This window comes from Ambystoma mexicanum, chromosome 5q (assembly GCF_040938575.1).
Source record: "Ambystoma mexicanum isolate Mex_15411 chromosome 5q, UKY_AmexF1_1, whole genome shotgun sequence".
Taxonomy (NCBI): domain Eukaryota; kingdom Metazoa; phylum Chordata; class Amphibia; order Caudata; family Ambystomatidae; genus Ambystoma; species Ambystoma mexicanum.
In genome coordinates this window covers 1344304240-1344317234 of record NC_090933.1, presented here as the reverse complement: position 1 = coordinate 1344317234, position 12995 = coordinate 1344304240, and the positions used below count along the sequence as shown (strand labels likewise).

Here is a 12995-nt window from a genome sequence, read left to right as displayed (position 1 = left end):
CACGTTGGATTCCCAGGAGTTTGCACAATTCTGACCAAATTTTAGATACATATTGTGACCCACAATCAGAAATTATAGTGGAAGGTGATCCATGGAGACGGAATATATCCGTAAAAAATATGGAAGCCATTTCGGTGGCGGTAGGTTGCTTAGCGAGTGGTGAGAAATGTGCCAATCTAGAAAATAGATAAATCGTTACCATTTTTTTTTATTTTTATTTATTGTGTATGGTTTACAAAGAAACCTTTACAAAAAAGTTAAGAAGAAAGAAAACATTCCACATAACATTCATTACATCTAAATTTCAAGTATACAAACATATATTAAAAAACATAGATCCAATTTCCACATAATAAGGGACACATTAAAAAAGATTCAATGCAATTACAATTCGACATTAAAATTTGGAGTTAAAAATATACACAATGAGCCTTCAAGAATTGAAAAGTTCATATACTCAAGCATAATCATAAAAGGGGGGCGTGTAAATCTAGAGCTTTAATAAAACCCGCCACAGCAAGTCCATCCTTGATATTAGTAATAGCCAGACACTGTGACCAAACTAGATTATCTGCCCCCATTTGACCCAGTATGTTAAATCTAGCTAAATATTTGTCCCTTAGAGTTGTCAGAGCAGTAAAATCTAAAAAGAGATGTCGTGAGGTCTCAATCACCCCCAAGGTTTTACAAAAGCAACAGGTAGAGTCTAAATCTGAAAACTCCTTCCCTTTATGTAGGACTTCCCGGGTGGGAAGGAGATTCCATCTGAGTTTGAGGAGAAGAGAGCAGTAATATCTATTGGGGAATTGGGTCAGAATAAAAGACAACAGACCTCTTTTCTTATGGTTGAATTGTAGGTCTCTCAGAGAGGGATAAGAAGGCAGTTTTTCAATGGTGTTGCTCCAATCGTGACTAAAAAGACATTCCTTAACCTTATTGGGATTCGTTAACGGAGTGTTCCTATCAGTGGAAATATCTGTCAGCATAGAGAGTGTCGGGTTTAGGACAGAGCAGAGCTGAAAAAAGAGTAAGGACCCTCCAGAGAATCCTGGCTCGCAGTGAAACTAGCCCTAGTTCGTATCTAATGGCCACTATTGGAATAGAAATCGGCAGTTTCAAAATTTTCCTCCAATAGATACCCTCAAGAGAGTCCCAAAAAGTCAAAAGTGCCAAGAAGTGAAGTTCCATTCCATAAAGTAGCTTAGGGGTGACCTTACCCTTAAACAAGTCTACTACAGGCTTGAAGGAGAACATACAGTATTTGTTGTCTAATCTAATGGATTGGGAGATGAGTGGGAGCAGTTTGTGTCTAAGAAATCATCTGAGTTCAATGGCCGAGGGTTGGGCCAGAATGAGAAATCCGAGATAGACGATTTTGTGTGCTCTGATGATATTTTCACCACCTATTTTCCAAACTTTGTTATTCCCCTTTCTCCCCTTTGAAAAGACCATAGTACGAGTTTTGCTCAGGTTAATCTTCAGCCCATTAAGAATGGCGTATTCTTCAAATTTGCAAATGAGCCTCTGCAGGCCAACTTTAGTGTGATCAAAGAGAAGAAAATCTTCGGCATATGCCAACCATGAGAGCCTCAAGTCCCCCAGTTTAGCACTCACCATGCCTGTATTTCCCAGAAAGTCATCCACATCAGCCATATAGAGGATAAAGACACAGGGAGCTAACGAGCAAACCCTGCCTCACCCCAATACAGGTCCTTATCCTTCTGGAAAGAGTTCCTGCCAAATCAAGCCTAATATAGACCCCCCGAGTTCTCATACATTGCCATAATAAGAGTCAGAAGACCCACCGGGATGCCCCATTTGGTTAACTTTTCCCAGAGTCTTGACCTAATTACCAAATCAAAGGCATTTGACAGATCGATAGACGCAACGTAGAGGGAACCATCATATTTACCCCAGGTAGAACTTTGCAAGGCAGTAATAATAAGACCATTAAGATAAGTTGAGTGGCCCGCCCTGAAACCTGTTTCTTGTTTCGGGAGAATATGATTTTCCTTAATCCAGACGTTAAGGTGGGAAAGAAGCATAGAGGCAAAAAGCTTACAGTCCGCATCAATAAGGGAAATAGGTCTGTAATTTTTGACCAAAGTGCGTAGACCTCTTTTAAAAATTGGAACAATCAGGGCGGTTTGCCAACTAGTAGGTACATTCCCAGAATTCCAGGGAGAGGAGGTTGGCCCAGAAATCTGGCTCAGCTTAAAAAGTGTTATTAGTTAGGCCGTTAGGCCCTGGAGCCCTAGATTTCTTGGCTTTAGAAATAAGTCCAAGTACTATTTCAAAATCAATTACAGGCTTCCAGGAATCCCTAGACAGATTTTTCCCCAAAAGACAATATTCTAATCCCTCACCCCCTGTATCAAATAATTTGGTATAATGCTCTACCCATTGAACCTCTGGGATGGCATTCAACTGGTCGACCTGCGCCACGTCGTTAAGGCTGGACAAGGTAACCCAAAATGCCCTCAGATCTTGTTTTATTAGCACTGCAAGCATATGCTCCGCGTCGTTTTGTAGCATAGTAGCTTTTCTTGACTTACAGTAATTTTTATATTTTTGGCGAATGGTTTTCATTTTTATTTTTTTATCAACCCAATCAGAATCTAGGGCTTGTACACCTCTAATAAGTTTCCGAGTGAGGACCTATGCATTAGCCAATTCTTGATCAAATCTATGAGGGTGAGATGTTTTATAGATGCCCTTCCTAAACTGGCCATGAATACTGCTGTGAAGAGCATTAAGAAAACTATCGAAGTGAACTGTATTGAAAACTGCTAATTTCCAAGAGAAAGAGGAATGATTAAAGGAAGAGATCAGTTTACGGTTGAGTAAACTGATATTGATAGGTGACCAACGGATCCCTGTCCCTTGTCCCACAGTATGGAGATGGCTTGGACCCCCGGCAGGCAAAAACCTAATGGGAAAAGGACAGAGGAATGAAACCCGGAGGATACCATGATCACTCCATGTGTTAAAAGAGACCTCAACATTGGTCGAGAAAGGAATAAGTGAATGATCTACAAAGACATAGTCTAGAGTAGATGTTGATAAAGATCTGCACCATGTGGGACAAGGTAAGTTAATGGCATCATTGTAGCCATTAAGACAAGCTAGACCAACCGAATCCAAAGGGAAATTCCAAAGACGACCCCGTGCATATTTCAGGCTAGGTGAGAGTCATCCTCCATAGCCAGTCCCAAGTCATCATATTTGGAGTCAGAAGAAATAGAGCAATCCGAGTTGAGATCACCTGCCAAAATCAATTTCCCCTAGGGTGCAGAGATCTCCAGGAAAGAAGCGTGTCCGTTAACCTTTGCAAAAACGGCTCAAGAGCAGAAATTCCCTTGTGCCAATATACATTAATCAAGAGTAGACTGACCATTAGATCAAGAGAAGTCACCTCCAGGGCCAACATGCCAAAAGGCATAAAACCAAAGGAGGTTCTAATTCCTATGAGAAGACCCCCAGAGGGCCTCCCTCCCAAACTGGGTTTAGCATTTTGAGAAAAGATATCAAACCCATCTAAGACGGGAGTTGAGAGCATCCAGGTTTCCTGCAGAAAAAAGCAATGTGAGGCCCTAATCATAGTTACAGTGTCCAAATTCGTGAAGAGATGGGAATTACCTCTGGAATTCCAATATAGAAACACAAAACTATTCATGAGGGGAAACCTTGGTGGAAAGTTCCGAATGAATCGGATGGTACTCATTTCCACAGACCTGCGGTAACCTGAGCCCAGTTTCGAAAATTTCCATTAGATCTGGGTGTAAATTGCCTCCGTTGGGACTGTAAAGCTCTTTCCGGATGATATACCATAGTGAGGTTTCCCCTATAGTCTGCACCACCTCCATTGTTACTGGAGAACTGAGTGGATTCTAGTAGGTTTGCTTCGAAACCAAGTTGCTTTAACCCTTCTCTATGCCCCATAATCAAATCCAAGACCACTCTTGATTTAAGAATGATATTACTCACATCTACCCGACCCTGAATAGGGAAAAAAATACTATCCATGTCATAACTGGAGATGAGTGAGAACGAGGGTAATTGATGAAAAATCTTTAAGATGTTACCACGGTTAAGACAAATTGACGTGTCTTGGCCCCAGAGACTAGTAAGCTGTAAAATATCAAGAGGGTCTTTCGCTTCTGCTAATTGGGGTAAAGAATCAGTGATCTTTTTAGTGAACTGAGTTAAAGAGTCAGCCTCCAAGTCAGTGCCCCTTGCACCCCTTAATATAGTCCTATTTTGGATTGCGTTTGGACCCACAGGGAATCTTTCATATGATTTGAAAGAATTACTGTAATGGACAAAATTGGGCCCAGGAAGGACACCTTCACGGCCCATAACAGGGCCAACACTTGGCATACTTGAATGAGCTAAATTAAGAGAGATGGGAGCAGAAGAACCACCCACTGATCGAGCTCCCATACCGCAGTCCCTCATTGTGGGCTCGATATTGTCCGGAAGACCCTCAATAACGGAAGAAAGAAGAGGGTCCAGAGATAGAAAAGGAGTAGATGGGGCCCCATCCTGAGACGGGATTATAATTGAATTAGGCACTGCCCCACTGGCAGTTTTAGGAACCAATAATGCCTGTAATAGATGTTTAACCAAATCAATATTGACCAGGTTTGCATTGATCGACGAAAAAGTTGTCACTGAATGACTTGAATCTACCCCAGATATGCGGTTAGATGGAGTAGTTAAGATTTCTACAACTGAGGAGGGATCCTCCGCCTTGACAATAGTATTGGTGGTTAATTCAACTGAAGCGTTAGTGGAAGTCGGCTTTGGTAAAGTTAGAACTATTGTCGAAGGGCTGGAGACCGCAATGTCCACAACCCCCTCAGTATTATGCCCCACTACTGGAGGGACAATATTGATGGTAGTAGGGCCATCTACCAAAGTGTCCGGTAAGCTAGATAAAACTAATGTGGTGGGGGATGAGTTGGCTGTGGCCAAAGTGGCCACGATATTAGGAATAGGGGTCACAGAAACCACTGGTTAAACAGGATTCCCAAGCCCCTTGGGAACGAGAGAAGGGGTTGAGGAAGATGAAGTATTTGCCAAGAACAGATTTTTTTAAAAATTGGTTGGTATATGAGGTAATATTTTTCAAATTCTTCTGATTTTTAGTTTTCTTCATTTGCTGATTAGTTTTTCTTTTCTTTCCTATGCAAAGCAAACCTTTTTGATGAATAATTTCTTTAGTGAGGTCAATAGGATCAAATGGATTCTCTGAAGTCGGAATGGATATTGGGTCCACAGAGGAAGCAATGTGGACACCCTTAAGTGGATCGGCCAGTTCTAAAGTCCTCCCCACAGGGGGAATACCAGGAACAGTACGATTGAGCGGATGGCATACCTACTCCTCGTGGACTTTCTCCTCCATTAATTCCGTAATGAGTTTGGTGTGAGGGATAGGGAGTTTTACCTCCAACCCAAGAATCTCTTGCACACCCTCAGAAGCAATTGAAGGAATCATAGAAGGATGATCACAGATATCCTGATCCGAGTATTGGGGGACAGTAGTACCCAGACCTTTATCTAAAACTACCCCTTGTATAGTCAGCGATTTCCCAGTGAGCCCTTGATTTACCAAATGGGCATCAGCCATTATCTGGTTAGAGAGGATGGGATCAGAGCCATGTGTGGGCACAGGGGGGTGGTCTTCCTTAATAATTTTAACTAACTCTTTGAATCTGTCAAGGCCCTCTAGCCTGGAATAGATTTCTGAAAGAAGAAGAGAGTGTGATCTAACCTCTGACCATATGTTATCGTACAGACTGACAAAGGAACTCAGCACCATATTCAGAGCCGAGAGAGTAGGTTGAGAAAGTTTAATTCTATCATCCGCCTCTTTGAGAGTATGATGCAGAATGGATTCGATGCTCTGATCCTTTTTTGAGTCTGGGAGTAGACCCCTTTCTCTCAGCCAATTTTGTTTCTCTGTATACTCATCGATAAAATTGATGAGATCAGAGGGAGAGCCCACATAGGAATCATCACAAATTTGCTGGGTGACATTATTAGTATTATTAGAGTTGAGACCCAGGTGGCTATCACCGATTGCCTTATCTGCACATTCTATTATGCTAATGTCCTCAATATCCTGAGCTAGAGGATCTTCAATCTCTAATTTCTTAGCTACATCAACTAAATGAGTATGATCTGATGTGGCCACTATTGGAAGTGAGTGTGGAGATTTAACAAGGGTGCTAGTTGCAGACCTCTTTCCGAAAAAGTTGGAGATTTTTTTCCCTTGAATAGGTTTCCCTTGGGTACCCAGATTGAATTTAGTTTTGGTTGTGGGAATATGGGATTTGTTAAGTGGAGTTTTCAAACACAATGGATTTCACTGTGGGGGTATTGGGAGTTGTAGCGAAATTGGCAGAAAGGTTGACATGGATAGAGGAAGTATGATTTACACCCCTAACAGAGGAATAAACCTCCGGCGAAAGTTTAATGGGAAGAATAACATCATTCCCATTGACCAGAGGGGGGAAAAGGCAATCAACAACCTATTTTGTCACCACCGATGTTTCTGTAGCATTGGCTACAGGATCGCCCACCATAACAGGCAGTTTAGGCGTCCTAGGATGTAATTGAACAGGGGTTGAAAGCACAATATTGACCATATTATTGTTAGAATGATCCAAATGAACCTTAGCCCTTGGTAAACTACCGCCTTCCTCAAGATTAGAGGCTATAGTGGCTGCTAGACGCTCTTCCTGTGTGTCCATTGAAATATCTTGTTTCCCATTAAAAATACAACTATTATAAGCTGTTATACGTGGAATAATACCCATAGCATTAAATACCTAAGACCTATAGCTAGCATCGATTTAGGCCTGGGCCAGGGGGACATCTACTGATACGTGATGTAGATTCCCCAAGGCAGCAGGGATGGGATCATCTAAAACAATAGTGACTGGCAAAGCAGAGGGGAGATTACCAGTGGCAGAAGGAGTCGAAGCAAGAGAAGCCGCCATAGCTGTCTGACTTCGAAATCCCTTGCGTGTCATTTAGACAGAACCAAAACCCAGAGAGAGATAGGGGGACTTGAGGAACGACAATGAGGAATTTAGACTTAAAAACTGAGTTTCAGTATAAAGCAGTTACATAAAAATGAACAGAAATAGCATACAAAACAGTCAATAAGATTGTAAACAGTAATATCTAGAGTATTGCACTGAAAACGAGAAGCAACATCAAGCAGATGTGAAACTTGTCTGAAAGCGCTCTAAAATTTTTAAAAAAAACAAGTAGAATGGATCTATGCGTGTTAAATAGAAAATTTGTGAATACAGATATATAATAGAATGCAGTAGTGTAAAGAATGTTCTTTATCACCGCAAAATCAAGTTAAATGATTAAAAAAAAAAAATTACTTCATTCATCCAAGGAGCCCGTTGAAGCATACAGTCTCAGGGTAGGGAACGCCCGACAGCTTATGGAGCTGCCAGAGTCCGACTCTCCACCCCTGACCCTGAGAACTGGAGAAGGAAAAATAGATGGGTTTACAACTCTGGACCCCGGACCAATTTACTCACAGGTCACAGCCAAACAGCAAAACAGCGGCTCCAGCCCTTACTGCCTCCAGGGCTTAACGCCGCAAGGATGCTTGGTCCGTGATTAAATGGACCTTTAAAGTCACGTGGTCCGTCACGTGACCACAGTCAGGTCTGCCTCCTCCAGGAAGCGAAAAGTACCTCAGCAAGAGCTACGCTCACAGTGACGAGTATACGAAGGTCACTTGAAATGCAGCCGTGGAGCACAAACGTTCTGGCAACCAAACGCTCCTTTCAATGAGTATAGAACACCCCGCTCGGGCGGTTGGTCCATGATTAAATGGACCTTCAAAGTCATGTGGTCCGTCACGTGACCGCAGTCAGGTCCGCCTCTTCCAGGAAGCGAAAAGTACCTCAGCAAGAGCTACGCTCGCAGTGCCGAGTATACGGAGGTCACTTGAAATGCAGCCATGGAGCACAAACATTCTGGCAACCAAACGCTCCTTTCAATGAGTATAGAACACCCCGCTCGGGCGTTTGGTCCATGATTAAATGGACCTTCAAAGTCATGTGGTCCGTCACGTGACCGCAGTCAGGTCCGCCTCTTCCAGGAAGCGAAAAGTACCTCAGCAAGAGCTACGCTCGCAGTGCCGAGTATACGGAGGTCACTTGAAATGCAGCCGTGGAGCACAAACGTTCTGGCAACCAAACACTCCTTTCAATGAGTATAGAACACCTAATGCTTTTACAACCCCTAGAGGGAGGTAATTCAACAATAAAATCGGTAACAATCGTCTCCCATGCTCTAGAAGGGAGAGAACATTGAAAGAGCAATCCCATAGGTTTTTCGTGCCATTGTGGAGAATCCAGGGTATCACATCTCACTAGTTCCAAGAATGAGTTTACATGAAGTATTTTTCTGTGAGGGAAGCGGCAGTGCCATACAAAGATCCGTTCTTCTGGAAAGGGCATCAGCCAGCTTATTCTGTGTTCCAGGAATGGGAAGCGGCAGTGCCATACAAAGATCCGTTCTTCTGGAAAGGGCATCTGCCAGGGTATTCTGTGTTCCAGGAATATAAGTGAGCGTAAACTGGTATTGGGCAAAATAATGAGCCCAGCTTGCCTGTCGACTGTTGTGACACTCTAAGCACTGCAAAACCTGCAAATTACAGTGATTGGTTCTTATGACGACAGGATAAGAGGCTCCCAGTAGTAAATGTCGCCAGTCAAAAAAGGCTTGTCGCATGGCCAAGAGTTCCTTCTCAAGAACGGAATAATGTCTTTCACTTTCTGTCAAAGTTCTGGAGAGATATGCCAAAAGATTTTCTTCCCCATTGTCCTGGACTTGTTTCAGCACCGCTCCCAAGACTGCATCAGAAGCATTGGTTTCCTCAAAAAAAGGTTTTGTAGTATTGGGTTGGCATAGGACAGGTGCTTGAGTAAACATTTCCTTCAACCGTTGGAAGGCATCTTCTTGAGTACTGGACCATACGAAAGGAACGTCTTTCTGTAGAAGGTGTGTGATGGGTGAAACGATGTTTGAAAAAGTCTGTATGAATTTTCTATAGAAATTCGCCAGACCTAGAAACGATTGGATTTGCCTCACAGTGGAAGGTTGAAGCCAGTTGAGAATGGCAGATACCTTTTGTGGATCCATTGAGATACCAGTGCTGGTAATTATGGAACCTAAATATTGAAGGGTGGAACGATTAAACTGATACTTCTCGGGTTTAGCTGGAAGATGATTCAGTTGTAAACGCGAGTACTTGCTTGACATAAGAAGCCTGTTCTTATAGATCCTTAGAAAAGATTAGAATATCGTCCAGGTATACGATTACAAACTGGAACAAGATATCCGAGAAAACCAAATGCATAAATCACTGTAATACTGCAGGGGCATTCATTAATCCGAACAGCATAACCAAATATTCATAGTGTCCAAAAGGTGTTCTAAAGGCAGTTTTCCACTGAACTCCAGAGCAGATTCTGATTAGGTGATATGCTCCTCGAAGATCTAATTTGTAGAAATTCACTGCTCCGAGAGGACCTCTAAGATCTCATTGTTGAGCGATAAAGGATATTTTGGTAGTCACTTGATTCAAGCCCTGTAGCCGAGGCAAGGACGAATTTCGGAGGTGTCTTTTTTAGGCACAAAAAATAAAGAGGCCTCTGATTTTCATATAAGCCCATTTTTGAGGTTTGTGTCCAAGTATTCCTTCAGGGCTTGTTTTTCCAGAGAAGACAGTATAAACAGCCTCCCAAAGGGAATGATTGCATTGGGAAGGGTATCAATAGTGCAATCTTCTGGGCAATTAGGTATGATCCTTTCTTCTGAGGAAGAAAAAACCTCCATATAGTATTGATATTCTGCAGGAACTTGTTGGACATGGGAAAGAGTTGTAGAGGCTGATTCTGTCTTGGCCGAAGAGGTTTCAATTAGTACTTCCTAGTTTCCATTTAGGCAGTGAGCGACACAACATTCAGACCCTAAGAATAGAGTTCAGGCTGACTGATTGATGTATGGGTTGTACATTTGAAGCCACGGAACCCTTTGGACCACCGGATAATGTGCTGCTTTGATGAGATCGAAATACACATTCCCAAAATGATGGTCGATTTTGATATTTAGAGAAGAGGTTTGTTTGGTTATTGGCCCAGAGGATAGGGGCTTTCATTCTCTATTGCCCAGTCATCGTCCATAAACATTACCATTGCTCCATAGTCCACCAGGGCTGGAGCGGAAATTGTATTCCCTTGTTGAAGCACAATCACGATTTGAAAGATGACCAAAGAAGTCCTAGAGGGAGCTTGAGATAAAGCTGAAATACTGGATCTGTTGTCTTCCTCCCGATTCCCAGCTCCACTTAGGACAGTTCCTAACCATATGGTTTGGTGATGGACAATAAAGACACAAGCCTTGTTCCACTCAGCGATCCCTTTCCTCATGGGTTAGTGGGTCTCTAAGTGAGCCTAATTGCATATGTTCCAGGGTAGTAATCTGGGTAGTTCCTGTGGCTGCCGTAGAAGGGTAAACTGGTTCCATTAGAGGAGATCTTGGGTAAGTGCTTCAGGTTTCCTCCATTTTCGGGATACCCAGGCACTGCCATGGGAATCAGTGGATTCCTGACAGAAGGCAAGATGGCCCCTGTGGCCTCTTGGTTTCTAATGTCTTTTACCTTGTTTCTGAAAAAGTCCCGGGAAGCCCTGTCTGTGTTCCTTCCTCCCGAGTGGCAGTTGGGTGGAAATATCATATATGGCTCTATGGCTGCCTCCTGTCAGACTGACTGAAGCCTTCCCAGGTGTTGTGTGTTGTGGGTCCTGTGTGAATGGAGTTGGCAGTCAACTCACATTCTCTGTTATGGGTGTCTGGTTTCTGTGTGTGTGACACAATGAATGAGACAGCCCTGACTGAAACTGACATGAATGCAGTGTAGGGTGCTGAAAGGATGGGTACTTGCCCCAATCCACATTCTTTGTTATGGGTGTCTTGGTGGAGTGATTAGCCTGAATGCCTGCAAGCCAGATTGGCTGCCTGCCTGCATGAAAGCTCTACTGTGTGATTGGCAGACTGAGCCTGGCTCAGGCAGAGTGAATGAGGGACAGATGTGTATACCTCGTGACCTCTCACTTACCAATTTGTTTAGTAGATGAATTTGAAGCTTAGCAAGAAGAAGCTGTTTCTTGAAGTCCAGCTGGAAGAGAAGCCTGCAGCTGCATTTCTTCAACAATCCAAAAAACTGTTGTCTCCCAAGGACTGATCCAGAGAGGACCTGCAAAGGAAACCTCTCCCTGAGCTACGAGGGACCATCAAGCAAACCTGCTGCTCTTCATCGAAGTATCTTGAAAGCCAGTCCTGTGTGTCTACAGTCCGTTGAAGGGGTCTTCGAAGTACAGAATAGGAGTGCCTGGCATCTCAAGCCAGAGAAGTCCATTGGTGTCGCCCAGGGTCTGGAGGTGCATTTTGTGACCGCTGGAAGCCGTTGCGGTCTACTGCCCAGAAGAGGGGGTATCCTGGCATAGTGCTGCTGGACACCCGGAACTGGAAAAGTTCCAAACTGCCTAAAAACATTTGAAAGAACGTCCTTGAAGTCACCACTGACCACTTTTGACCACCAGCGAGAGCTCAGAGTCGTTGGATTTAGTGGAAGATCCACCGGTTGGTTTCCCACCTCCAGAAGCTAACAAAGATGTCCCGAGGGTCCAGACTTGGTGAGGGTCTGAGGTCCACTCCAGTGGTCTGATCCTGGTTGCCAGAAGCAGTCCAGAGGTCTGTGCTGCCTAAAGACGTGAAGGTCAGAAAAACATGATATTCCAAAACACAACATCAAAAGTGACCTATGCAGCTGTCACCGCCTGAAGTCATCGCAGGGTCTTATCTTCATCTACCAAGCCTTTAAAGAGACCACAGCAAGTTTCTTCTTCACAGGACTTCTACAGTCTGAGAAATCATCGACCAAAAGAGACCACCGCGAAGAGCAATATGCTGCCAATACCAAAGACTTTGGTTCCCTTTTTCTTCTTGTTTAAACATCCCAGTGGCTCCTTCTTCCAAGAAGGGGGTCCATCCTCAGAGGGAATGTCGAGTGAAACCGAGAAACTCTACCACTTCACCTGCCATGGCACCAAAGGTACTGTGATGAGGAAGAGCCTCTTCTAGGCTTAGGAGTCATCCAGGGGTCCCAGATTCAACTTGGATCCTGTTCTCCTGTGGCCTCTCAGGTACTTAGGGTGGTAGAACATTTTAAAGAAAGCACAAGGTTATTGAACATTATTGGGCTGGGCTGAAAAAGACAACATGAGTTACTCCCTAAGTTTTCCTTTACAGGTCGCCCAGGTGGGGGAATCCTCACTCAGAATTATCTTTCTAAGCTAAAGAAAGCATTCTGCCACTGTTCACAACTAACCTGCCTTTCTTCCCTATTCTATGCTGATACACCTCACTTAGAAATTCACATGCCTATTTAAAACTGTCTGCAGTTAGTGCATCTATTACTGGATTTAAGTTGTGTGTGGTACCACATAGAGTGTATATATTTGACATTATTTTTCCATGTACAAAGTGTTATTATGTATATCTGTTATTGATAGAACCCTTATTCTATATACAGAAGCTGCGTTATCACCTAATATAGTGTGTGGACCTTTGTGGGGATGTTGGGGGAAACATTGTACTTATGAACCTACTGCATCATCTCCTGAAAGCTTAAGCCTTGTTGCTCGTCCATTGCTACCAAATTGAGAGCCTTGCTGGGGCGTTCTCTGCCTTTACCCTACCATATAGGGGGCAGGAGAACAGATGCCCCCCTCCAGTCTTTACACACACCATGCCTGAATGGGAGTCAGACATTCAGGGTTGAGAGAGGAGGAAGAGGAGGCAGAAGAGGGAAGCTTGAAGGAGAGCTGCGTATCATCTGCATAACACTGGAAGTGAGGAGAGAAGAAGGAAATCAGATGGGCTAGAGGGGCAAG

General features: G+C 43.5%; 1 protein-coding gene across 4 annotated transcripts in view; it reads left to right on the top strand.

Moving 5' to 3' along the window:
* The window catches only part of LOC138498119 (leukocyte cell-derived chemotaxin-2-like), a 430369-nt gene that overhangs the window by 281160 nt on the left and 136214 nt on the right, over positions 1-12995 (top strand). The window lies entirely within an intron of this gene.